This window comes from Arvicanthis niloticus, chromosome 12 (assembly GCF_011762505.2).
Source record: "Arvicanthis niloticus isolate mArvNil1 chromosome 12, mArvNil1.pat.X, whole genome shotgun sequence".
Classification (NCBI taxonomy): Eukaryota; Metazoa; Chordata; class Mammalia; order Rodentia; family Muridae; genus Arvicanthis; species Arvicanthis niloticus.
Genome location: NC_047669.1, coordinates 18,661,892 through 18,669,911, shown reverse-complemented (window position 1 = coordinate 18,669,911; position 8,020 = coordinate 18,661,892). Strand labels below are relative to the sequence as shown.

The window sequence follows — 8,020 nt, the reverse complement described above, 5'->3', positions numbered from 1 at the left end:
AAGCTTCCAGCTTGCTCAAATAGAATCACAGAAAGGCCCAGCTATGTCTTCGCAGAGGCAGAGGCCACTAGACTCAGCAGTGTTGGACAACCATCAGGAATTTTTAGAGCTAGGCATAGTGGCTCATGCCTTTAAATTCCAGTATTCCAGAGGCAAAGGCAGGCGAATCTATGAATTCAAAGTCAGCCTGGTCTACAGACTGAGTTCTAGGACAGCCAGGGTTCTGTGTGTTTATTTAGTGTGTTTGTATTTAATGAGCCCTCCTCACCCCCATCCCCGCCAAAAAAAAAAAAAAAACCACACACATACACACACACACACACACACACACACACACACACACACACACACACAAAACAAGCTATTGAGAGTGGGGAACAGGCTGGTGGTGATGGCTCAAACCTGTAATCTCAGCACTTGAAGAGATCTGCTGTCCTTTTATCGTAGTCACAGACTTGTGGTAGTGCAGGGTGCCAGTGCCAGTAGCACTTGTAGTCTTTTTGTTTCTTTTTAAAAAAGAATTACTTATTTATTTTATGTATATGAGTACACTGTTGCTATCTTCAGACAAAGCAGAAGAAGGTATCAGATCCCATTATAGATGGTTGTGAGCCACCATGTGGTTGCCGGGAACTGAACTCAGGACCTCTGGAAGAGCAGTCAGTGCTCTTAACCACTGAGCCATCTCTCCAGCCCAAACACTTGTAGTCTTGATAGAGAGTCCAGTTCCTCATCTCTACAAGTAACAAGTTCTAAGTGATGTGGGGTACTATGCCTTTGTTGCATTTCCTGCCACTTCAGATACCTTTGCAGTGAGGTACTCTGGGACAGCTGCACTGCTCTCAGCAGCAGCTGAGCTCATCCACAGATGGTTACCCTAGATTTCGGGTGTTGGTGAGTGGAGGGAATTGTACACTGGCTTGCTGTGATTTTTGTTGTGGTCTTTAGAGCAGTGGTTCTCAACTCGTGGGTCGCAACTCCCAAAGACAATTAGAAAGACCCACAGATATTTGCATTACAATTCATAGCAGTGCAAAATTCCAGTTATGAAGTAGCGATGAACTTAACGGAGGGTCAGCACTGAGGAACTGTACTGAGGGTCTCAGCATCAGGAAGGTTGCGGGAGGGTCAGCACTGAGGAACTGTACTGAGGGGTCTCAGCATCAGGAAGGTTGAGGGCCACTGCTCTAGGCTCCTCCCACAGCTTAGCACTGCCTGATTTGTATTCTTTTGTTTGTTTTTGTTTTTGTTTTGTTTTGTTTTTCGAGACAGGGTTTCTCTGTGTAGCCCTGGCTGTCCTGGAACTCACTCTGTAGACCAGGCTGGCCTTGAACTCAGAGATCTGCCTGCCTCTGCCTCCCAACCTCTTTTGTATTCTGAAGCTCAAAAGAAACAAGGCATGGGCATTGAGATGATGTGTCAGTAGAGGCACTTGGGCACAGGCCTGACTCTGCTGGGTTGGATTTCTGCATCCCCCAAAGTGGCAGGAGAGAACTGGCTTCTGAGTTGTTGTGTGTACACAAGGAAGGGAAAGGAAGATTTAAAAATAAAACCAAGGCAGAGAAAAATCTAGTCAGATTAAAAAACTAGATCCTATTACTTATTCCTCTATTCTGTAGAGATTCAAACTGCATTAAGACTGTTTCTAGTTTATTATGTGTTTTGAGTTTTTTGCCTACATGAATATATGTGCACCACATGTGTCTAGTACCTGTGAAGGCATTGGATCTCCTGAAACAGTTACAGATGGTTGTGAGCTGCCATGTAGGAGCTGGGAATCGAACTCAGGTCCTCTGGAAGAGCAGCCAGTGCTCTTAACTGCTGAGCCATCTCTCCAGCGACCCTCAACCCCCTTTTTTTTTCTTTAAAGTCCACCTTTGCTTAAGTATGGGTATGCGTGTGTACTCATTCATGTTCCTGCATACATGAGTGCATATGTATGCATGTGTGTCAGTGTGTGAACACACACACACATAAAAGAATTGAACCAAATTTTATCAGTCTTTAAACATAAAGTTAATGTTTAAGACTGTGTCTTATATAATCCAGTGCTATATTTATTTATGGGGGTGTTGAGAAATACAAGAGAAACATGAATGACACCAACTTTGATAGGAGTCTTGTTGCCTGTTCAGTAGGTGATATGTATCTGAGTTTGGCTGCTTTATATCACTGTCCTTCATTGACACTAAGTAGGTGTTCGATATCTTCAATCAGTTTTGCAATTCTGTGTGTGGTCCTTTTTCTTTCAGGTCAAGAGAATGGATATTTGGATATTGTTGTCCCATTTATTATCTCCTAGGATTTGTTTCATTCTATGATTTATTTATCTTAAAGGGTTGTGTTAGTTTCTTTTGGATGCAGAAAACAGAAAAAGAGCTCACCTCAACTAGGGGTGGTGATAGGGATGCACGTATGTATTAATGTGCATCTCAGTCACTTTCCAAGCATATTTATGTTAGCTAGTTATTTTGGAGAGTGCTGCATGCTTTAGGAACTAAAATGTTCTTTTGCAGCTCCAATGAATTGGAATATAATGGATTTAGGGATTATTCTAGGAAAGCTACTTATTTTGATAATCCATGTTCAATGCTAATTATAGGAAAATAGAATTGGTGTTAAGCAGCCAACATCCATGTAAAGAGACATACAGTCCTATGTTACTCAAGCATGCATCCTATGTTACTAGCAGGTGGATGAATGTAGGATTTGATGGGCTGCAGAGAATAGGGTGTCATGTAGTTCCTCTGACCTCCAACTCACTATGTAACCATTGAACTCCTTATCCACCCCCCCCTACCCTGCCTCTCCCTCCCACTACTCATATTCCTCATCTTACCTCAGCCACCCAATTGCTGGAATTACAGGTTCGCTTCGTCATATCTTGTACTGCAGTACTTTCTAATATACCCATCTTATACCAAGCTGTGGCTACACAAGCCTTCTTGTGGTTTGGGTTGTGAGCATAGCCTTCAATGGCTGAGACATCTCTCCAGCCCTGCATGGGTCTTCTTCACTGACCATGGCATTCCTCTTCCTACTTGTAATCCTTTCCCCTCAGTTCTTCCGAGGTTCTTTTTCTGTTTTCTCTTTAAATGCCACCTTCTCTGCCCACTCTGTCCACAGTAATCCCTTAGCTTTCCCCCTTGTAACAGGTATCAATGTTTTGATTATTATGTTTTCATATTTTTAACTTTTACAAAGACTAGGTGAAGCATGCCCATCCTAAATCTCTGGTGCCTAATGGTCTTTTGTAGATATTAGCTATTGACATAGTTATGGAATAAGAATACATAGATTAACTCCTCCATTGATAAAATACAGGAAAAAAAATCTTTGTTTGCAAAGAGGGAGGACCTAATTTAGCAGCATAATCTGATTAAAATTGTAGGTTAAAAAAAGTAAAGTGAGCTGGACAGTGGTTCCCAGCACTCAGGAGGCAGAAGCAGGTGGATCTCTAGTTCAAAGTCAACGGACTACAGAGAGGACTACACAGAGAAACCCTTGTCGAAAACCCGCCCCTCTCCCAAAAAGCCAAGTGGTGAATGGATAAATTCTCAGAAACAAAGACCCTGTACACACAAACATGTATGGATCAGCTGTTCTCCGTCAGCATCTTCAGTAGGTAAAACGTAACTGCAGGCAATGCAGAATGCTGAATTAAATGAGGGACAGGTTTGCTCTGTAATGCCCACTGTCCTGGGTCTCCCCAGCAGGTGACTAGACTACGGTTCCCAGCAGCCCTGTGAGATCCCGCCCCTCGGGACATGACGCCACTTTCGGGGCGGGGCTATCTTACGGCCCCGCCCCGCGCCCCGCCGCCGCCCTCCCCCAGGGTTGTGGCCACGCGCAGCAGCAGCGGTTGTTCCGCTTCCCCTCCGGCCCGGGCCGTCGCCATTGCCGAAGGCTCCTGCCCTCCCCTCCCTGGCCCAAGGGGTTCAGCGCCTCACGGCCTCGGTAGCGACGGCCGCGCCCCGCGCCTCTCCCCTCCGCCCTGCCCTCCTCCCTCTCTGCTCCCCAGTGCAGTGCTCGCCCGCGTCGGCCCGGCAGCTCGCCCTGGGTCGGGCGGAGACCTTTCCTCTCTGGTAAGTGCGGACGCTCGCCCGGGCCGGGCCGAGCCGCCGCCCTCCTCCCGCCTCCGCGGCCTGGGCCCAGAGGCCCGGGACGCGGGCACCTGCGGGCGGGTGGGCCCGCGACTCCGGGCGGTGGCTCATTGTCTGCGCCTTGGCTCTCCTCAGCTTCGGCCGAGAGGAAGCTTGCTGGGCTGTGGGGACCCTCTCCACTCCGGCCGCCCTTGCCCTTCTCTCCGGCCGGCGCTGCACCGGACGACTCGGGTTTGTTCCTGGATGTTCCCTCCTTTACCAGCTGCGTTCTCTGCAACCTCGTCGCTCGGGAGTCCTGTCGCGAGCCCCTTAAGTTCAGTCTGTAAACTCTTCCTCATTCTTCACATTAGGAGAAAGTTTTGCAGGGCTCCGGGAGCCTGTGCTTAAGAACAGAACTTAAGGATCTTAAAGTTTTTGCTTGATCTTCAGCCAGGAGGTGAATATTTGCTTCTTAAGGTTAACTTGGGCTGAGGTTGGCTTTTCACCATGTTTGGTTGTCTGAAACACGCGCGCCCTCACTCACAAAAAAGTTGCTGCAAATAACTTAGTGGACTCGGCGTTTTGATTAGTTCTAGATCAAGTCATCCAAGACAGAAGTGTGTAAAATAATTGCCATTGTGGCTTGATGGGAGGTTCTCCCCATCCCCTGTCTTAGTAGAAATAGAGTGGAGGTGAGATTGGTTTCCTCTTTGACAAATCACCGACTCCCATCGATAGCTGCCAGGTTCTTCTTTACAAGTGACCTGTAGATTTTCTAGCTTTTCATTTCTAACGTTAAAAAAAAAAAAAAAAAAAATACAGCCAAACCGGTTAGGCCCAAAATTAGACAACGACGAGCTGTGTTTTGGATGAAGGTTGTGCACGTCACGTTTTTCCCCTGCTGTGTTCGACTCTTCCGCTCTTATAAGTAGGCAGGATATTGAAATAAATACACAAGAATTTGCTCTAGGGATTTTGTTTTTTGTTTTGTTTTGTAGAGCTATCCAAAAGAACAGTATGAATAAAATTAGGTTGGGATGAAGGCACTGAATAGTAATTTTTAAAGCAGGTTAGGGCATGTCAACCTTGCCAGAAGCTCTGTGGCATTTGTAGAACATTCTTGCTTGTCTCTACCCAGTTCTTCAGTTGGGGTGTGTGTGTGTGTGTGTGTCTGTCTGTCTGTCTGTCTGTCTATGTCTGTTTCATGTACTTTTACATTTATCCTCTGCCTTTTCTAGACAGGGCTTCATTCCAGCTCAGGCTGTTGTAACACTCTTCCTGTCTCGGCCTTATGTGCTAGATTACACTTGTTAGCCAACATAGTTGGCAGCCTCTGTTTTTAGATCTTTTTAGAGATTAATTAGCCAGGAACGATATTATACATTTACATCAGGGAAACTGAATTTTATATTGTTTCTTAGATAGATAGATAGATAGATAGATAGATAATGTTAACTTTTGGGTTTTGGTAAAAGATGTTGCCCTAAATTTAAAATGTTTTGTTCTTGTTTTACTAGTCTATTATTACCTATCCCTCTACCAGGCTGTGGAGGGAAATAGATTAGTATAAAGTACTGCTATCCTTTGGTACTATAATTGTTCTTAGGTTAATGAGTTGTCTTGGCACTAGGGATTTAGGTGTAGAAATATCAGGGAATGAAAAAATACCTTGAAGTTAGATTCTGCTATTTCTTTGTTTTTTAACCCCTGTACTGGATTGAACCACAGACCTCCCTGTGATGCAAGCAGTCCGTCACTGAGCTACAACCCCAGCCCTCTCGTCACTTTTGAGACAGTCTCACTTAGTTTCCCAGGCTGCTATACCTCTCAACCAGGTAAGCCTTGGATTGGTGTTTGTTCTTCACCTCCCTAGTAGCTGGGATTGCAAACCTGTGCCCACAGAATATCTCATTTCTTTCCAAAAGCAGGTGTTTATTTTTCTTTTGAGACTGGTTCTTTCTATGATACCCAGGTTTATTTCAAATTTCTGGACTTAAGATCTGCATCAGAATCCTAGTAAGTGAGATTACAGATGTGCACCATTGTGTTGGGCAAACAGACATGTTTTTAAAAAAAGAATTCTTGGGTATTTCACTTTTCTTGGGGCCTTGATTCCAAATTTACCTTTTGAGAGAAAGAGATTAATTCTTCTGGTCTTTGTGATACCAGCTCTGAACCTAAATTCACAAAGTGATAGTTTTTAGTTGATATATGTCTGATAAAGGGTTCTCATGTTTCTTTGATCTTTATGATAGGCAGGTTTCCAAGTAGACATGATGAAGGCTAGTTTTACATGTTTTAAATGAAGGAACTTAAAACTTGTTTTGGTTAGCTAAGGATAAACTCTGAATTATACTTTCATAAAATGCAGGAGCTTGAATAAGTTGCCAAGTATAAAACAAGTAGCCATGGCTGAATCCTTACTATCTTCATCAGTACTGAAGTATTATTACAGTAATAATGTTCAGTATACAGTTCTGTTTTCTGGATTTGGTTCACATTGGACTGTGTTCAAGTCTTGAGACTAGATCAGGTCTTTCCTCAAGCACTTCTAGTTACAGAATTAACTGATTGTTGTCTAATTAGAGGTAGGTTGTTACTTGCAAACTGTGTTTCTGAGTTCTTGTATGTGAAATTTCTAATTTTTTAAGTATTTTTTTAACATGTATGTGTGTTTTGTTTGCATGTGTGTATATGTATCACATGGATGTCTTTGAAGGCAGTATAGGGTGTCAGATTCCTGGAACTGGAGTTACAGACAGTTGTGAGCTGCCAAGGGTGCTAGGTGCTGAACTGAGCCATCTTTCCTGCCCTTTTTATTTTTTTAAGCCTCTGTAGAAGCAGAGAGAGAAGGTTAAAATGGCCCTAATTATAATCAAGAAATACTGCTTTCTATGATCAAAAGTAGGATCACTGCTTCCTTTCCTTTCTTTCTTTTTTCTTTTCTTTTTTGTTTGTTTTAGACAAGGTTTCTCTCTGTAGCCCTGGCTGTCCTGGAACTCACTCTGTAGATGAGGCTGGCCTCAAACTTAGATCCACCTGTTTCTGCCTCCTGAGTGCTGGGATTAAAGGTGTGTACCACCACTTCCTGGTTTGGTTATTAGCTTGGACATTCATTCAGTATTGTAAAGTTCTTTCCTGTCTTGTGTAATGAAACTTACTCTGTGTGTTCCAAGAGCTGGAGACCTGGCTGTTCTAATTGATCTTGGGCAAGATACCGTTTTTTTTTTGTTTGTTTTGTTTTTGTTTTTTGAGTTTGTTCTTTGAGTCAATTTCATACATGTATATAGGAAGGGAATTCTAATTATTGTAACCCTTAACTTCCCACCCATAAGACTCCCTTCCTTACAAATCTCTTTACTACATATATATCATATGTATGTTATGATATATATGGTTTTTTTTTTAATCCATTAAGTTTAGCCAGGTTCTCTGTCTGTTTGATCATGGCTTTGTGTCTCTGTTTGTTTTCTATTGCTGTGATAAACACCATGACCAAAACCAGTTTATTTCATCTTAGAGTCGTTTATAGTCAGTGCATCATTGAGGAAAGTCAGGGAAGAACTCAAGCAAGAACTGAAGCACAGACCATGGAGGAGCAATGCTTACCAGCTTGCTGTCCATGGCTAGCTCAACGTGCTTTTTGTATAACACAGTACTACCTGCCCAGGAGCGGCATTGCCCACAGTGGAGCGGGCCCTCCCTCATCAATCATTAAAGGAAAATGCCTCCACCTCAATTTGATGGAGAATCCTCGGTTAAGATCCCCTCTTCTCAAGTGACTACATCAAGTTGACAAAAATATTTCAGCAGTGTGGGTCTCCACATTGGAGCCTGGTGGGCACAGTGATACACAACTGAATACTGATGGTGCCTCTCTTAAAAATCCACCAGTAGCCAATAGTTTGTCAGGATTGTATAGGGCGTCACCTCAGCCT

The 8,020-nt window shown here is 43.6% G+C and overlaps 1 protein-coding gene across 2 annotated transcripts in view; it reads left to right on the top strand.

Moving 5' to 3' along the window:
• The first annotated feature begins 3,823 nt into the window (after window positions 1-3,823).
• The window catches only part of Pak2 (p21 (RAC1) activated kinase 2), a 63,254-nt gene continuing 59,057 nt past the window's right edge, over window positions 3,824-8,020 (top strand). The window contains exon 1 of one of the 2 annotated variants that reach the window (XM_034514977.1): window positions 3,824-4,085. The gene's annotated coding sequence lies outside the window, so the exon portion shown is untranslated. Of the gene's footprint in view, window positions 4,086-4,519; window positions 4,540-8,020 lie in introns of those variants that run through there. The other variant, XM_076942790.1, reaches the window with a different exon arrangement.